Source organism: Triturus cristatus, chromosome 6, assembly GCF_964204655.1.
Source record: "Triturus cristatus chromosome 6, aTriCri1.1, whole genome shotgun sequence".
NCBI classification, from domain to species: domain Eukaryota; kingdom Metazoa; phylum Chordata; class Amphibia; order Caudata; family Salamandridae; genus Triturus; species Triturus cristatus.
Window position 1 is genome coordinate 1500745884 of NC_140589.1, and position 18748 is coordinate 1500764631.

Consider the following 18748-nt stretch of genomic DNA (forward strand, 5'->3'; position numbering starts at 1 on the left):
AAAGACAGTGCAATGACTGCACTGAAGGCATGTCACTCACTGTTTGTTGCCACCCTGTCTCCTTCGATCCCGGCTCACCGGGATTGGTTCGTTTACGGGCGGATTTACACTCTTTCCTTTTAAGGACTCGAAGCAGTTTTTTTCCTCATTTGCAGCACCGTCCTCACGCTTGTAATGGCCGCTCGGACAGCCTCTCCTGCTTCAGCCCCCCCACCCTCGCAAAATGTGGAATTCTACTGCTTACTTTAAACTATTCAGCGCAGCGCCCATGCGCCGTTTCTATTTATTTGTGGGACTGCTCCTCACGTAATGGCAGAGCCGAGCCACGAGCTCTTCACAGCACAGATGGTCTGCCTTTCAGTGCTCTGCTCAGAACTCAGCTGTGCCATTATTTTAATGTATCCACTTTGAGCAGCGTCTGTTTACTTCCCCCCTCCCCTTATCTGTGTGGACCGCATCCCCCCATTAAAAGCACCCTCCCCCTCTCCCCCCGTGCCTCCGGATGCCTCCTTGGTATTAGTGTCGCTTGCCAGGAAATGTAGTGGAGAGCTATGGTGCCCCGGGTTTCACCACACATGAACAGGAGCTGTATTTCTGATTTCTAGGGCCACGCTGTACCTCCTTGCCGGTGGCCCTCTGTGGTGCAGGCTCTCCTAGTAGAGCAAGGGGACTTCTACAGCGCAGTGCCGCTGCATGCAGCCCAACAAAGATAATCTCTGGGCTCCGAAAGTGTTCTGCCTCCTCCATGTTGCTGACGTCAGCAGGGTCTTCTAGACGTCAGCAACATGGAGGAGGCACAACACTTTCAGAGCCCAGAGATTAACTTTGCTACCAAGAGGGCATCCGGAGCTCATAGTGGATACATTGCAATAATGATACAGCTGAAGTCAAGGTGGCTAATAATGCCCCCCAAACTCAATGGGGCTTGTATGGTTGGCTTTAGAAGGATGAATAGCTGGGTTGGTCCTAGTGGGGATTGAATGTGTGATCCGCAGATGGTGAACAGCCCACAGAACTACCTCAGAGTTTGATTGGAGCAGAATGCGACAGACAGCAGAGATGAAGCACGACCAGCTCCCAGGATGCAGAGTTCGACAGAGACAGCTCTGAGGTGACAGGAGAGAGATTAACAGAGGTGAAATATATCTGCAGAACGGTCGATAGAGCTCGAGACAAGGGCAGCCGGGAGGAATCCGAGCCGGGAGCTGGGGCTGTGCATGCAGCATCATTCCTGCATAAGCTGAAACCAGCTGGTGATAAATCTAATAAAGATCAAATTAAAATGTCAATAGGAACGCTAATTCGATCCACATATGCGCCGTTACTGAAGGGGAACGGTGTAAAGTGCTGTCAGGACAGGTGTGCAGGTCGGATTTGCCCTGCCAGCATTCTGTCCGCCCCAGCCACAGCTTCAGAAGGTTCATGGCAGGATTACTGGAACTACATATGCGGCAGGAGACAGGCGTGACTATATGTCTCCCGTGTTTGTAGTGCCTGAAGCATATCTGTGTGAGTGTGTGGAGAAGGTGTGTGTGGTTTGCGTGAGGATGTGCACATCTGCCATCATTGCTCGTCTTTGTGGTGGGTCTGTATTTCTATGTTGATGTTTAATGTCTGTTGTGTGTATGTATGGTAGTATTGAATATGCTACTTACCAGTATGCATCTGTTCTTGGCATGTAGGGCTGCTGACATTCATATCTGTGCATAGATCACCGCCTAGTGTTGGGTCCGGATGTTTGCACGTTGTTGTCCTGGAAGAGTCTTCGAAGTATCCTGGGATAGGTGACTCCTCCCCTGGACTACAGTGCGCATGGGCATCCACACCATCCTCAGATTGTTTTTCGCCATTGTGGCAGTGATGGAGTAGATACAGAAAGTGATGACCATGCTTACAGTAATTCTGAGAGCTGCAGCTGCTACAGGCGCCGGGGAGGAGGGAGGGCGATATGAATGTCAGCAGCCCTACATGCCAAGAACAGATGCATACTGGTAAGTAGCATATTCAGTTCGAGGCATGTGGGCTGCTGAATTCATATCTGTGCATAGAATATATAGCAGTGCCCTCTATTAGCGGCGGCTACCAGTGCCAGCTGCAGCGGTCTGAAAAAGGGTTTTGAGAACAGCCTGTCCTACAGCTGCCTGCTGTTTTGATTGCACATCTACACAATAGTGTTTGGTAAATGTGTGTGTAGTGGACCAGGTGGCTGCTCTACATATATCATGCAGGGGAATATTTCCCAGAAAAGCCATGGAGGCCCCTAACTTACGTGTTGAGTGGGCTCGTGGGGGAATAGTTAATGTGCGTTTTGCCTTTTGATAACAAATTTGGATACACTTAACTATCCATCTGGCTATCCCTGCTTTGGAGATGGCGTTACCTTTGTGGTGTGGGGCAAAGGCAACGAACAGTTGTTTTGTCTTCCTAAAGGGTTTAGTCCTGTCGATGTAATACATGAGGGCCCTTTTGACATCTAGTGTGTGGAGTGCCCTTTCCGCGACAGTTTGTGGGTTTTGGAAGAAAACGGGCAGTTCAATAGTTTGATTCATGTGGAACTGCGATATTACCTTGGGCATGAATTTGGGGTTGGTACGAAGTACGACCCTGTTGGCATGAACCTGTATAAATGGCTCTTGAACTGTTAGTGCCTGGAGTTCACTAACTCTTCTTAAAGAAGTGATCGCTACCAGGAAAGCTACTTTCCAGGTGAGGAATTGAATCTCGCATGAGTGGAGAGGTTCAAAGGGTGGACCCATCAGGCGTGTGAGGACCAGGTTGAGGTTCCACATTGGAGCCGGTGGGTGGCTTGGAGGAATAACTCGTTTGAGTCCTTCCAAGAATGCTTTGATGGCGGGCACTCTGAATAGTGAGAGGTGCTGCCTGGTTTGCAGATAGGCGGATATTGCGGTCAAATGGACACGTATAGAGGTGTACGCCAGATTGCATCGGTATAGGTGTAGGAGGTAACAAATGATGTTTTGGATGGATGCGTCCAGCGGGTTAACGTCATTATTACCGCAATAAATGACGAACCTTTTCCAATTGGCTGCATAGCAAGCTCTTGTAGTGGGTCTCCTGGCCTCCTTGATGATGTCCATACAGTCAGGTGGCAGGTTGAGGTAGCCAAACTCTAGGACTTCAGGAGCCAGATTGCCAGGTTCAGCTGTTGCGGATCTGGGTGCTGAATCTCTCCATGGTTCTGCGTCAAATGCGCGGGTTTGATCCGCAGCCTTTGATGCGGCACCACGGAAAGTTCGAGGAAGGTGGTGTACCATGGCTGGCGTGCCCACGTAGGAGCAACTAGGACGAGTGTCAGGGAGTGTTGTCGGAGTTTGCGAGCCACCAGCGGTATCAACGGCGCTGGGGGAAAAGCGTACGCAAATCTGCCGGACCAGTTCATCCATATCGCATTGCCCTGCGACTGCGGATGTGGGAACCTGGCGGCAAAGCTTTGGCATTTTGCGTTTTCGCTTGTGGCGAAGAGGTCTATCTCTGGATGACCCCACTGCTGGAAGTACGGTTGGAGTACTGATGGGTGTAACTCCCACTCGTGCATCTGGTGGCTGTGTCTGCTGAGCAGATCCGCCATCTGGTTGTCCTTGCCGGGGAGGTGTTCCGCCATGAGGAACATGTTCCTCTGAATGGCCCACTTCCACATGCTCTGAGCCAGATGAGACAACTGTGGAGAGTGTGTTCCTCCCTGCTTCTGTATGTAGTACATTGCGGTCATGTTGTCCGTCCGAATCAACACGACCTTGTTGCACAGATGTACTTTGAATGCCTTCATGGCCAGGAAGATTGCCATCAGTTCCAGAAGGTTGATGTGCATCTTCTTCTGTTGTGTCGTCCATAGTCCCTGCACTGTGTAGTGGAGTACATGAGCTCCCCATCCCTGGAGAGACGCATCCGCCGTCAGTATTATCTGTGGGCCAGGCTCTTGGAACGGTCGGCCCTTGCAAAGGTTTTGTGGATTCCACCAATGCAGAGAGTTGTATGCCCGACCGCTCACCAACACTAGGTCTTTCAACTGTCCTTGAGCCTGATTCCACTGACGTGCTAAGCACTCCTGAAGCGGGCGCATATGTAATCTCGCGTGCGGGACTATGAAAATGCAGGAGGCCATCATGCCTATCAACTGCATAAACACTCGCGCAGGAAGGGAGTGTTGGGGTTTGAACTTTGAAATCAGCATTTGCATGCTGTTGATCCTCACTAAATTTGGCTGAGCTGTGGCTGCCAGAGTGTCTATAGTCGCACCTAGGTACTGTTGTACGTGTGCGGGCTGGAGGTGGGATTTTGGGTAATTTAGTGAGAATCCCAGACTGTGAAGGAGGTGAATGGTGCGGGACATGTGGCTGGCACATTGCTGGGCTGACTTCGCTTGAACGAGCCAGTCGTCCAGGTAGGGGTAGACGTGTATGTGCTGCCTCCGTAGATGTGCCGCCACAGTAGCTAGGCACTTTGTGAAAACCCTGGGTGCTGTTGTCACGCTGAAGGGCAGGACTTTGAATTGATAGTGCTGTCCCTGAACAGTGAACCTGAGGTATTTTTTGTGTGAGGGGTGAATGGGTATGTGGAAATACGCATCCTTGAGGTCCAGTGTGGCCAGGAAGTCTCCCTGCTTGAGAAGCGGAAGAACTTGCTGGAGAGTGAGCATGTGAAAGTGCTCAGAAAGAGTGTACCGGTTCAGGGGTCTCAGGTCTAATATAGGTCTGAGTGACCCGTCCTTTTTTGGTATTAAAAAGTAGAGGGAGTACACTCCCGTACCTTGCTCGTGGACGGGTACGACCTCTATAGCGCCTTTTAGAAGCATACTTTGCACCTCCTGCTGTAAGAGCGTTAAGTGCTCTGAGGACATAGGACGGTTTCTTGGTGGTATTGTGGGTGGAGTAGAGGTTAGCTCTAGACAGTAACCGTATTTGACAATATCTTTGACCCACCTGTCCGTGGTGATGGAGTTCCACGTGGACAGGAACCTTTGTAGCCTTCCCCCGACAGGTGTTACGTGGTCGGGAGGAAGGGAGAGGGCGTCACTGCTTGTTCTTGGGGGAGGACCTGGTGTTGCCGTAGCCGCGTCCTCTGCCCTTTGTACTGGAGCCACGATATCCACCCCGGGTGTTTTTATTGTAGGTGGTTTGTGTATTGCCCTTGTTGTATGTCTGCTGTGACCCCTGTCCTCTACCTGCTCCTTTATTTCCGGGGCGACGAAAAGAGCTGCTCCGAAAGGACTGAGTCTGGAGAGCCCCCATGGACTTTGCAGTGTCCGTGTCTTTTTTGATTTTCTCAAGGGTGGTGTCAACCTCCGGCCCGAATAAATAGTCGGGGTTGATAGGCTGGTTGAGTATATTATTTTGCACCTCCGGTTTGAATCCGGAGATTCGCAACCAGGCATGTCGTCGCAGCATGACGCTTGTGTTTATGGCCCTGGCAGCTGTGTCTGCGGCATCTAGTGCACACTTGATGGAAGCATTTGTGAGTAGCTGTCCCTCTCTGATAAGAATTTCTGCACCTTCTTTGAACTGGTCAGGGAGATGTTGGAGTAGTTGTTCCAACGTGTCATAGTGCGCTCTGTCATAGCGGGCGAGGAGCGCTTGAGTGTTGGCTATGCGCCATATGTTGGCAGCCTGTGCGGCAACTCGCTTGCCAGAGGTCTCTAACACCTTGGACTCTTTGTCCGGGGGAGGAGCGTCACCGGTCGTTTGCGAGTGTGCCCTCTTGCGAGCATTCGCAACGACAATGGAGTCGAGAGGTAATTGGCCTCTGATGTAAGTAGGGTCCCCAGGTGCTGATCTGTATTTTTTGTCGATCCTGGGGTTTATCACCCTTGCCCTGGTGGGTTCCTTGAAGATGTCCTTGGCTGGTTTGAGGACCCCTTTCAACATGGGCAGAGTCTTTACATGCCTTTCCGAGGAAGCGAAAGTGTCCATAAGGAAGTCGTCCTCCACGGTGTCAGAGTGAAGCTGCACTCCATGATTATTCGCAGCACGTTCAATGAGAGCGTTGAACGCTGCAGTGTCCTCTGTGGGAGATGTTTTCGCTCCATAGAGTTGTGGGTCCTGTGCATCTAGAGGTGCACTGGGGTCTGCAGGGTCGCCCCAAGTTTGATCAGGGTCCTGTTGGTCATCAGGGTCCATGTCTCTGTGGTAAGGGACTTTGTAGTGTGCCAACGCATCCGTGTCGGAGTGTGTGGGAGAGAATGATTGTGGATCCTGGTAGGGCGAGTCGAAAGATTCGCAAAGCACAGGTTCTGAGTCCACGGGCAGCTTTCTTTTTAGTGGGATCCTGAAAGGGTCCAAAGGTGGCTCCGAAGTTATCCTCCGTTCATGGACAATCATCCTGCCGGTGTTGGCGTCGATGTAATGTGATGGAGACGTCTCAGCAGGTGTAACCGTGGTGTGGGTGACCTGTGTCCTGAGTTGGAACATTTTCGGGACCGTGGATGGCGGCAGGCCAAAAGTTATGTTGGCTGGCGCCGAAGAGGCTGCTTGAGCTTTTATTGGGCCGGAGCCCGATGTGTCCTGGAGGACCGTTTTGGTTTTGCTGCTTTGTGCTGCAACGGTTCGCACTTGGAGCGCTTTCGAGGCCTTAGCGCCGACCAGGTCTGTAGAGGCGGCCGTGGACTTTCGGCGCCGGTGGGTCATCGAGTCGAGGGGCGGGAATGGCCTTCGACGTTTTCGATGCATGAGGCTTTGGTGTTGCCGTGGAAGCGACGTGAGACGCAGCAGGCAGTGTGACCTTTGGTTTAGGAGTCGATGGCGTCGGCGCCGCGAGCCGAGCAGGTTTGATGGCACCGAGGGCCTTTTTCCGTATGCCGACTCCGACGTCGGCCGCTTCAAGTTCGGCACCGAAGTCTCGTTTGGTGCGCTCGGTGCCGACGCGTGTCGCTGGCGTCGAAGGTGTGGAAGGCCTCGATCCGACTTGCGCCACTTTCGGTTTCGGTTTCATTTGAACCAGTGCAGCTTTCGGTTTCGGTTTGGTAGAAGGGAAACCAGCCGGTTTAGGTAATAATGGCTGCCGCTGAATGTCCGAGGCCGGGCCCGAGGGCGGGGCCGAAGAACTGCGGGATAGGTCTCGGGTAAGGCCCGAAGGCGATCCCTCGACCGGAGCCATAGACTGTGGCACTGGGCTCTCTTCAGTCTGAACGGGTAGGCCTTGCTCGTCATTGGAGCTACTCTCTTCGGCCCCTAAGGCCTGATCGCAGTCTCCTACCTCGGTGTTGTCTTCATCTCTGCGAAAGAGTGATTCGTCGACGTCGTCCGAACCGGAGTCATGTTCGGAAACGGGACTGGAGGGTAGGATTTCCAATTCTTCGACATCTTCGGCGTTGAAGATGTCTGCCGGGGCCGGTGCCGCGTGCTGCGCTTCGAGTCTCGCCGCTCGTCGATTTCGTAGAGTCTTCTTGGAACGGAACCGGGCACAGGCCATGCATGTCGATTCGTCGTGGTCCGGCGACAAGCATTTGTTGCACACCGGATGGACGTCGATATGGGGATATTTCGCATTGCATACCGGGCACCTCTTGAATGGTGTCCTCGACTCCATCGTCGGTGTCGTCGATGGTCAGGTAAAAAGCGAAAAGTCGGTTCTAACAGTTAGTAAGCTAACAGGTAGAGTTGAAACCGATCGAGTGAACAGTACCGACGCGAACTAAAGGCCTTTTGGCCTCGACAAAGTTTTTTCTAACTTGAGTTAAGATAGCACATCCGAACCCAATGGCGGAAAAAAACAATCTGAGGATGGAGTGGATGCCCATGCGCACTGTAGTCCAGGGGAGGAGTCACCTATCCAAGGATACTTCGAAGACTCTTCCAGGACAACAACGTGCAAACATCCGGACCCAACACTAGGCGGCGATCTATGCACAGATATGAATTCAGCAGCCCACATGCCTCGAACCTGTGCATGAGCTGTGTGTCTGTCTGTGGGCGTTTGTTGGGTGTGTGGTTTTGGTCTTTATCAGTGGTTTATGTACCTGTGTGGGGTTTATGCTTGACGTGTAATGTAAGTGGTGTGGCATGTCTGTCGTATATGTGTACTCTCTACTACTCACTCTCTACTACTACTACCTCTACTACTACTACCTCTCTCTCTCTACCCGCACACATATATATGCATTTATATATGTGTGTATATATATATATTTCTTCAAACGTTTCCCGTCAAGGACACAAAAACGTGGCGCACACTCTCGATGATATTTCAAGTTCCTTTTTATTCCGCTTCAAGGGCAGACAAACGCGTTTCGGCCATGCTGGCCTTTGTCCACACACGTCCCCACACGTCCCCACACACACACACACACACACGTCCACACACGTCCACACACAAACATATGTACACATCTGCATTTCTATACAAATACAAATATAAATACATGCATACATATACAGGTTATGTACATGAAAGTTTGAAAAACACTAATAAAAGCAAAGCTAAAAAGCCACCTAATTACAAACAGAATTGCTTTAACTTAATGAGGGCGAGACCTATTGCATTTTCAATGCTTGTTCTTTCATTCCTCCAACATGGCCGCCTTTACTTGCAGGGTTTTAAACAGGCTTGTCCTACGCTTCTGTTTAGTATCAACACCACGTGATTCACGTTAGGCGTGATATTTAGAACAGCAATCTGCGGTTCGTGAGACGCATGTTTGGCAGTCAGCCACACTTTGGTGTTTACCGAGGGATTGATCAATGTTGCAGTCCGGTTTGGAAGAGACTTCGGTGAGCCATTTTTAGGTCTCGCCTGAGCCAGTGCGTAAGCGGGTTTTGGAAGTGCTAACTAGTGGCTTTTTCAGGCCTCCATCTACAGTGCATGTGCGCCAGGCGCGCGCACCATTTGTCAGCCTGCTGATCACTTTTGCGTCCGCTTTGATGTTCTCAGTGAGCCGTGGAGCCACTGAGAACATCAAAGCGGCTGTGAAAGTGCACACCATTTGCCAGCCTGCGTGCCTCTCTCCGCCTTAGTGCGCGCAACGTGCCCTACCCCCTCCCGTATCCCACTTCCTGCTTGTTTCACTTTACCGACTGTCACTTTCTTCCCTTTGTTGGTATTCCCCTCTCTCTTTCCATTCCTGTCTCTCTCCCTGCCACGTTTTACCCAATATCTGTTTCTCTCTTGATAGCTCTACCACTTAAACCATGTCCCTTGTGTGGGCAAATCCTACTCCATCTGCACCATCTCAATTACATGTGGTCACAGTCCCTCTGAGCGTTCACTTTGATATCGTCTCTATATCGTCTCTACCAGTCCTTAAGCAAGGGATTCCTACCTCGACCTCAGGCATCCTTTACCCGTTCACATCCTCTAAATACTTGGTGGCAGCCTCTTGCACAAAGATAAAGCCTGGCACTGTCACACTTTGTGATCACTTTCGCGGCCACTTTGATGTTCTCAGTGAGCCGCGCGGCCACTGAGAACATCAAAGCAGCCGCGAAAGTGCACACCATTTGCCAGCCTGCGTGCCTCTCTCCGACTTAGTGCGCGCGACGTGCCCTACCCCCCTCCCTTATCCCACTTCCTGCTTGTTTGTTCGTGGGAGTTGCTTGCCATTAGGCAGTCTCACTATGTCAGTGTAGCACAACCTGCAGTGCTGGGGTCGTCCACGCCCACCCCCTCAATTACCTCATGACATCCAACCTCAGTTGTTTACTTTTCACGCAGACCCTGCTGCTCTTGGGATGGGTACCTCCTTAGCGCCTCGAGGGATGCATCAATATAGCGCAATGTCACCAGCGTGCCTTCTGTAAGCGCTACATCTGCCTCTCCCAGCAGGGAACCCCGCCAACAGCCGCAGGTAATTACAGGCTAATGCCATCTTACTGATAGTAGTAACCACGAGTTAGTTTACCCCCCCCCCCACCCGTCCCCCTTCGGCTTCCGTGTTGAAACCTGAGCATTAAAGGGGGGGGTTCAATAGCCGCCCAGGCACCGGTCTGATCAGAGTGCACCATCACCAGCCACTCCTGAAAACTACACCAGGCTCACTGGTGCAGTCACTGCTTTCCATATAGGGAGCGATTAATTGTATTGTAGTGTATTTGCATTTATATAGCACTTACTACCCCTGACAAGGCTTCTAATTCATTTCTTTAAACCACACAGAAGGCAAGAGGGATCAGCGAGTTAACCGCTCTCAGCTGACACCTGCTGCAAGTTCAAATCTGGGCAAGGCCAAACCAGTCATCCATCCTTCCAAGGTTGATACACTGATTTGGCTTACAGTCACACGTATTATATGTAGTGCGCATAAAGAGACAAATGTAGTACGAAGTGTAACATAAATAATTTGGCTCCCAACAGACCACGCTGTACTTGGGGATGCGTGTGGGTTTCTGCAGGTTTACTGTCCGCTTGAGGATCCGTTAAAAGTTCCCACAAATGATACATTAACGAATGATACATTAACGCGCTAAAAAGATGATAATAAGTACGAACCGCTCAGGCACTAAATATTTCGGTGACAATGAGCATTAGGCAGTCTCACTATGTCAGTGTAGCACAACCTGCAGTGCTGGGGTCGTCCACGCCCACCCCCTCAATTACCTCATGACATCCAACCTCAGTTGTTTACTTGTGAAGGGTACCTGCTTAGCGCTTCGAGGGATGCATCAATATAGCGCAATGCCATGAGCGTGCCTGATGCTTCACGTGCGCTTTTGCCTCAAGTGCAACCATCCTCCACATGTGCCAATAGCTATGGCTAAACACTTATAAGGTCCCAAAGGCGAGACCTATTGGCTATGCCAATGCTTGTTCATTTGGGGATAGATAGGATAGATGGGGCCAGGTATCGCATACCGTGGATACTTATGATATGCATTATTGACAGAATCACGTTCAGCCCGGCACGTTGTGCATCTTTCTCTACCCGGAAGTACTCGGATTGTCTCTCGGCGTCTTTTGGACGCCTGGTGAGTTTCTTCCTGTCGTTACTTTTACACGTTTTTGTTGACTCCACGGCACATTATGAACTTGTGTTATTTTCACCCCAGAGTTTTCGCAGCCGATTCCACTGGCATTACTCCTCCGTGAGCCAGTTATTTCACCTGAGTCTGCTTTAGATTCAAGGTGGTTTTTAGTAAGGTATTTCATATACTTTTTTGAACTTCTCTCCACTAGTCACTTGAATTTTTTTGGTAGATCACACCAGGATAGCTTTGGGAGTAGTCCTACACGTTGGAAGGTGTTCTGGCGGACTTGGCATCTTCATTTTCTATTCTCTTTATCTGTTTTCAATTACCTCTCTCCGGTTGTGTCACTACAGTATCGCTTTACTAACTTACACTGCAATCTATTGATCCGTTTATTTCATGTTGAATTCTATGAACCGTTCCCGGCAGTATGGGTCTATTACTGTGTTATGCATATGTTTAAAGCTATGTATTATCATGTTAAAATTGGATATATTTGCTTGTAGATTCCCCTGCCGAAAGGTGCAGGATACACCTGAAATGCATTGAGATTGGTGAATGAGCCTATCTACGTGATTTATGTTCCTTTGAATCGACTTTGACGCTTAAATTTTGATGTGGATCTACACCTCATGTGAAAATAAAAAGTCTGACAAGAAGTACCACAGTATGATGGATACATCTCGTCGTTCATTGAGATTCATTTTTTGTGTAAATGAGTAGAAAATGTTATTCAATGCGGTTTCCTTTTTATGAATAGTAGCATTAAGATTTGTTGATACACACTCATCTTCGAGTGTATCAGGTAGTGCGCACTCTGTCGAGAACATTTTTGATCTAGTTAATCTCAACTTCCTAAAAGTGACATTTTCAAAATAGAAATTCAAAATCTGACTTCACCGAAGGTTAGGATTTTTCATTACAATTCCAAAGGCACCAAACAAACGAGTTACCTTCTCCCATTTGGAAATTAACACTTACTAAATGTAATAAGGTAGCTGTTATCCTATGTAACAAGTAGGCTTTGCAGAAGTAAAAAACACATTTAAGAGTTTCACTACCAGGATATGTAAAACTAAGAAGTACATGTCTTGCTTTGCACCGTGCCCTCCGGGTAGCCAGGGCTTACCCTAGGGGTGACTTACAAGCATTCAAAAGGAAGGTTTGGGCCTGGCAAAAGGTCGACATGGCAGTTGAAAACTGCACACACTGGCTGCAATGGAAGCCTGAGAAACGTTTAAAGTGCTACTTAAGTGAGTGGCACAATAAGCGCGGTAGGCTCGCTAGAAGCATTTAATTTACATGCCCTGGTTACATGTAGAACCACTTTACTAGGGGCTTAGAAGTAAATTTAATATGCCAACTGGGAATAAGCCAATTTTCCATGTTTAAAGGAAAGAGCACAAGCACTTTAGCACTGGTTAGCAGTGGTAAAGTGTGCAGAATCCTAAAAGCCAAAAAAAACAAATGCAGCAAAACTAAGAGGAGTGAAGCCAAAAAGGTTTGGGGGTGACGTCGCAAAAACGGCGAAGTCAATAAATAGTATTTAGTAGTTTATGTGTAATAAAAGTGCTATTCCTTTTTAAAAGAAAAGCACTTACTGGACAATAATTGATTGAGTGTTTGTGTTGCATACCAGTGAGCCGCGATTATTAGCCCACACCAACTCTCCCGAGTGCCTCCAACTTCTCTGCTATGCTGAGAGAGGAAGTGCTACAATGGAGTACTTGGCTCACAGTAAAAAGAAAATTGGGGACCCATTACTTGTGAAGGACTCACATACTTCACAACTAATAACCCAATATATTACAATCATTATCCAGGATTTGCAGCACATCACTGATTTGCAGGATGGCTATTTTAGTGCTGCATTCTCCTCTAAAAGCAGATCGTACTTCAGATTGCTATCATTGACAAACTATTTTAGTTGATTGCTGATAACTTCCAAGCAACCTGGCACAGGGAAAAGTAGACCGCGTGTAAATTGTTACTGTTGCTAGAAACTGCAGTAGTTTTTAATAAAGGAGATACTAGTTAAACCTTTAAGAAGTCTGCAAACCCACCCATGTGGGAATAAAAGCCTTGATAAGGTTGAACCAGTGTAGTGAAGGTGTATGTATAGATTTTGCTAGGTTCACTGGCATCAGAAAAAATTATTGGCAGGTTTTAGTTTTGAAATGGTGTTAGGAAGTTCAACAAGGAATACTTTGTATTAAGTAATTCAATAGATTTGATTTTATGAAAAAAAATCATAAAAGAGCACAATACAATTCATCACAGGAATAAAATACAATACAAACGAATACAGATCAGGTAAAAACATCTCTGTACAATAAAAAAAACCTCTGCAGTAAAGTGCATTAACACAGCTGTGAGACACCAACGCCAATATTAAAGCAGTAACTCCCTATACTATGCTGATAATCTGCCATTATCCTTCCCCTTTTTTCCTAATGCTTACGGACATTTTTAGGAAACCGTAAACACTACAGCAAACATAAGAAATGCCTAAAAACTAAAGATACTTAAAGGCATTTCAGCATTTCTTGAGGGCAAGTGGTTTCAAAATATGTTTGAGACAGCATAAAAAGAATAGTCGATAAAATGTGCCAAAAAAAACCATAAAAAGGTAGCAAAGATTGCTCAGCCGACCCATCACAAGGACAGGTCGATGTACTACTGCCCCAGAACTTTGCCCAGTTAGAAAAACACAAAAGACGCCAAACAGTGTGCCCTAAATCTAAAAAGAAGAGACCTTCCCGACCATGAGGGTTCCAAATATAAATAAAATGCAGTGTCTCCTGTTGCTAGCAAAATAAGATATTTACGAATAGAGTGATTGCTGAAAACCTCCCCCATTCTTTGGGAGAGACAGAACTCTTCATGACGGGACGTCACCAGCCAGATTTTCTTAAAGTATCCGGGGCAGAAAACTTTTCAGGGAGACCAATATCAGTAAAGGAGTTACGGACACACTTTACTCGTGGATTAAAAGACCCTCGTCTAAGCTGAGGCAATCTGAAATAGCTTTTTAGGTCGAGGACCGCCGGTCTGCCGAAGGCAGAACCGGAAGTCGGAGATTTAATGACTTGGAGAAGAGGGGCTTGAACCCGCCCCTCTTCTCCCCTGTTCTCCATTGGCTGGCCTCTTCAATGCTGGCCAGCCATTGGAGAAGAGGTCCCGTCACTCCGATCAGGCCCCGTCCTTTTCGGATCGGGGGGGGGGGGGGGAGTGTTTTTTGCAGAAAGTCTAATTATCTCCTCCAGCCAATGGCTGGAGGAGATAACAGCAAAACACGCCCCCGAAAACGACGCTGCGTTTCTCCGAGGCAATTCTGCTTCGCCTCGGAGAAAGGCAGTGGTGTGCTCGAGACCAGTGTTTCTGTTGTAGCTCCCTGCAGCCTGTTTTGACCCCCCCCCCCACCCCATGCTATTCTCATTCTTTGCTGGTCGAACTCTAAATCACGTGGGAGCTGGTGCGAGAATTGTACATACCGGAGAGTACATGTTTGTAACTTTGAGCCTTTTGTTGTTTCGGGTGTAAGGAAGGATTTAATGTTTTCCTTCTCGTGTGCGCGAGCCCAGTACATGACCACTGCTCCGGTTCAATGCGACACATTCAAATGCAGTGGCAGTCAGACCCCCACACTTTCAGGGTTTGGGGAGGGGCCCTGTGCCTTGTCAGATACTTATGGCTGTGTTTTCCAGCTGAACCTTGAAATGTGTTTCCCTGTTGCTTCACCGTGGAACCCATCCGCCTCCAGTTGGGGTTCCAGTGCTCTACGGTAGCAATCAATGGCAGGCACTTAACTACAACACAAAAATATCTCTGACAATGGTATTTGTGCATGATTGTATTTACCGCTTGCTTTCCACTCTCTGGAAGCGTGCATGTGTCTTACTCGGGGAGCACGTGGCGCAGCGTCCGCCTGCTCAAATTTCACAGTTTGCTAGAAGACTCGCGTCCCTTTTTATTTTTCGCACTTTTGGACCGCGCGACGTGTTGATTTTCAAACTGACAACGCGGCCTTTTTCGCCAGTGTTACCGGTCTCCATCTGCCGCCTGGAAGGGCAGAGCTGTGCATGTTTGCTTTGTTGTGAGCGGGCGCGGTGCCAGGCGGAGTCCTGTGTGGACTAAGGCCAGCGGGGCTTTCCAGAGCAGCTGCCGCCGCGCACACCAGCCAGGGCAGTGTCTGTGCTGCGTGGGGCGGGGCTACCCAGGGCGGAACTACGCAGGGCTCCGATCGTCTCTCAGTCCGCTTTGGACTTTAAGATCGCATGGTGGGTTGAGCGCCGGTGGTAGATAACCAGCTCAGGAGGTTGGAATAGGCTCTGCTGCAGAGCCGCACTAATGGCGGATTTCAGCTGATGTGGAATATTCAGACCTGGTGGGTTGAGTGTTGGTGGTGGTCTGTTTCATTTTTCTTTGAGGGGTTTGGTTGTGGTTATTTTTGGTGTTTTGTGTAACATTCGTTCTTTGCTTATACAGTGGAGCAGTGAAGTAAAATTCACAACCACTAAATTTATCACATTTATCGCCTTTGTATTATGGCACGGGGCCTTTTTAGGTATCGGCTCGAAGGCTGCGCTTGCCCCGCCCTCCTCAAGCACAGCGCTGTTATAAAGGAGAGAGAGCTTCCAGTTACTTCACCTCACACTGCAGCCTCGGCTCCAGCCAAGCACACACACACGGCTGTGTCCAGAACTTTGGGCTTCTCGCAAGTGGTGCCCAAGGCCGGCTTTCGTGGCAATCTCTGTAACCTCAGAGTGCCCCACGCTGGACATCCGGCTGCCCCTCGGAGTCCGGTGAAGTACAGGACCCACCCTCTGAGGAGGTCAAGGAAGGACACCGTCCGACCCACCCTTCGTGGTGCAGATCCGAGAAGGACTGGCTCAGCTACTTAACATAAATAACTGGGAAGGACTACATGCTGGCCCTGGTCCCTGAGCCTACTGCCGCGTTGGATCCCAGCATTGAACTGGGCTGCATCTCCTGCTGATTTCGGGGAGGGCTGGACCCGTCCCCTGCTTCCCTCCTGGTGTCACCGAAATTCCAGGCCTGTAGGTCTGATACTTGCTGTCTATCAAGACTCATCTAACCCATTTCTTCTCTTAACAAGCATTTACAATGCAATGGTCTCGGCATTGGTAAAGTTAGAGCTATTGGCATTGCTCATGACATTATTTTTGCTTATGTTTTTTGTTTTTAAAACATTTTAAAAAACTGCATTGTCATGAGCAATGCCAATAGCTCTAACTTTAACAATGCCGAGACGGTTGCATTGTAAATGCTGGTTTTGTTTTTAAACCTGCCTCAGTGTTTGACCACACACTAACCTAGAGCAGGAGCGGGCCATATTTACTAAATCAGGGACACATTACAAATGTAATTGTGAATGCAAAAAAATGGGAGGTAGTCAGTGGAAGATTCGAGATCTGCCTGCAAATCCTATGTTCTTACACTTGTATAGGGGATGCGTTGTGAAAACCCCCATTCCCCAGATCCATATGTGGATGTAGGAACGCACAACAGGTTATAGATCCTGATATAGGGGGAAATTCTGAAAGAGAATGAATAGAGAACCACCCACCCTGCCAAGTTTCATGCAAGCAGCATTAACCTGGGGCTGCCAAGTGCCTGTTGAGTCACAAATAACACCAAGGGAACTAAAATTCTTCACAGACCTAAGAGACAGATCTTTAATCCTTAGGGATGACATTTCTCCTGCCTGGGCCACATGCCATTATGTGCGATATTCCAATAATTTGTTGACATGTTATTAGCCATCAAAGAATGAGACAAAGGACTCAACATAAATCCGTAAAGCACTGGGCGTCCTTACCATTAAAACAGTGTCGTCAGCGTATAGTATTGCCGGGACGTATTAGGTAAATGTCTACAAAAGACAGGGTGTGGAGTATTGTATTAGTAAGCATCTTGTATCTTAACGAAGGCTTTAGATCACATCATATCCCTACCAATTGTCTACATCATTTCCTCATACGCACAAAAGAGTAAATTCCTCATACGCACAAAAGAGTAAATTATCAGCCACCATCATAATTTTAATCCCTAAAGAACAGAACTAAAGTCTTAATCTTCAATTAAATTGCCTCCCACCCCTGAGCATAATGCCCGTAACGTGCTACCTCGGTTCTAAGGGATGCTAAAAAAATAACTAAACCAAATGGTCCTAAACACCCCAATGCCAAAACAATGATTAAGCCTCTAAGGAGAAATGGGACAATGAGAGCTCTGGTGACGGATCCCAGAAATGCTGCCAAGACTCTTGTCCAAGGAGGTGATGCTTCCCACATCCACTGTAGATAGACAGCAAGGGGCGGACAAGGGCTCAGCAAGGACATGTTCAGTTAACGTGCTGGTTGAACCAAAAGATGACAAGACAGAGTTAAAACTGTGCCGTAACATTAAGAGAGGAAAGAAATGTGGGACTAGTGTCAGCCACAGAGTCAGCAGATGGTGTAGCTCAATGCCATTCAATCCCTCTGGTACAATATATATTGCCTGCCATTCCTGGAGGCCCCTGGCCTTTATCTTCTGGTACTGGATGCATTTTTTTGTCTCAGTGAGAGCATCTATCTTTACTTGTCTTCTTTCCATTGTAATGAACAAAGAATCTACACATCCAAAGAGAAACAAAGTCCCAAAAACTGAGAAATAAATACAAAATAAAAAAAAACAATCAAATGCAGAAAAACAGCAGCAGAAGTCATAAAATCAATTTTTGAGTGGAAAATTATACTACTTAGCCAGGATACACTAGTGTGATAAGATAAGGCAGTATTTTAAAGTTCTGCTTTAACAATATGACTTGAAGATGGCACTTTATGCACAATTATGGAGGATGCAAGAGTAAAATGGCAAAAAAAGATGTAAAACACTCTTTAGGATCTTCCCACTAAGCATTTTATCCTATTGTTACATGGTTTAAAATAAAATATAAAAACAATACTGGCTAAATTGAATAGTGCCCTTAGAAAGAGGGGGGGGGGGGGCAATAACCTAGCGTTTGAGCGCCCGTCTTTGGAACCAGGGGACCCAGGTTCAAATCCAGGCTTAGACAGTAGACTCAACATTGTGTGATTCTCTGCAAATCACTTAATCTCCTTGTCCCTAGAAATGTGACTGTAATGTGTGTAAAATATATTTGAGTAATCCCCACTTGATGTACACTATCTTGCAAATTATCTCCCAACTCCTCATGTAATGTGCAGTGCACGCGCCACTGCTTCACAGCTAGGTTTCTGCGATGTAAAATACCAATGTGGAAAAAACACAGGTCAAAAGGAGGCCGCTTGGGTCATCGTGTGGCCTAGGCTACTAAATTATTTTTGGGCAGCGTTAGTCAGGTAGAACAAAGCAATGAAGTCCAGGCGGGACTGGTTAAGCAATATATGTTGGGACACAAGGTTTGGTATGACATCCCACTTAACAGCATAAACGGAGTATCATAGTGTAATTGCTTTATAATAGTTCTGGTGTTCACACAGAAAGTGAAAGTGCGTGAAGTGAGGGGTGTTTGTGATATTAAAATTTACATCGCATTGATAACAACACTATACAAAACTCCAAATTAATTAGTTGCAGTAATGGAGTTTTGGTTGTTAAGGTCGACGGCGGTTCGATCTTATGAATGTAAGATCATCAGGACGAGACAAGTGTGAGCAGGTAGATTTTATGCTGATGAATTTGTGCAAAATACCAGGAGATCGGAAGTACAGCCTGTGCAAAAGGATTGAGAGCGGAAAATTCAGGGCCACGGGGGCCACAGCTGATGGAGAAGCCCTTGATTGCTCGGGCGTTTTTGTCGTACT

The 18748-nt window shown here is 47.9% G+C and overlaps 1 protein-coding gene across 2 annotated transcripts in view; it reads right to left on the reverse strand.

Annotated features, from left to right (window-relative positions):
• The window catches only part of TRMT6 (tRNA methyltransferase 6 non-catalytic subunit), a 206652-nt gene that overhangs the window by 101560 nt on the left and 86344 nt on the right, over positions 1-18748 (reverse strand). The window lies entirely within an intron of this gene.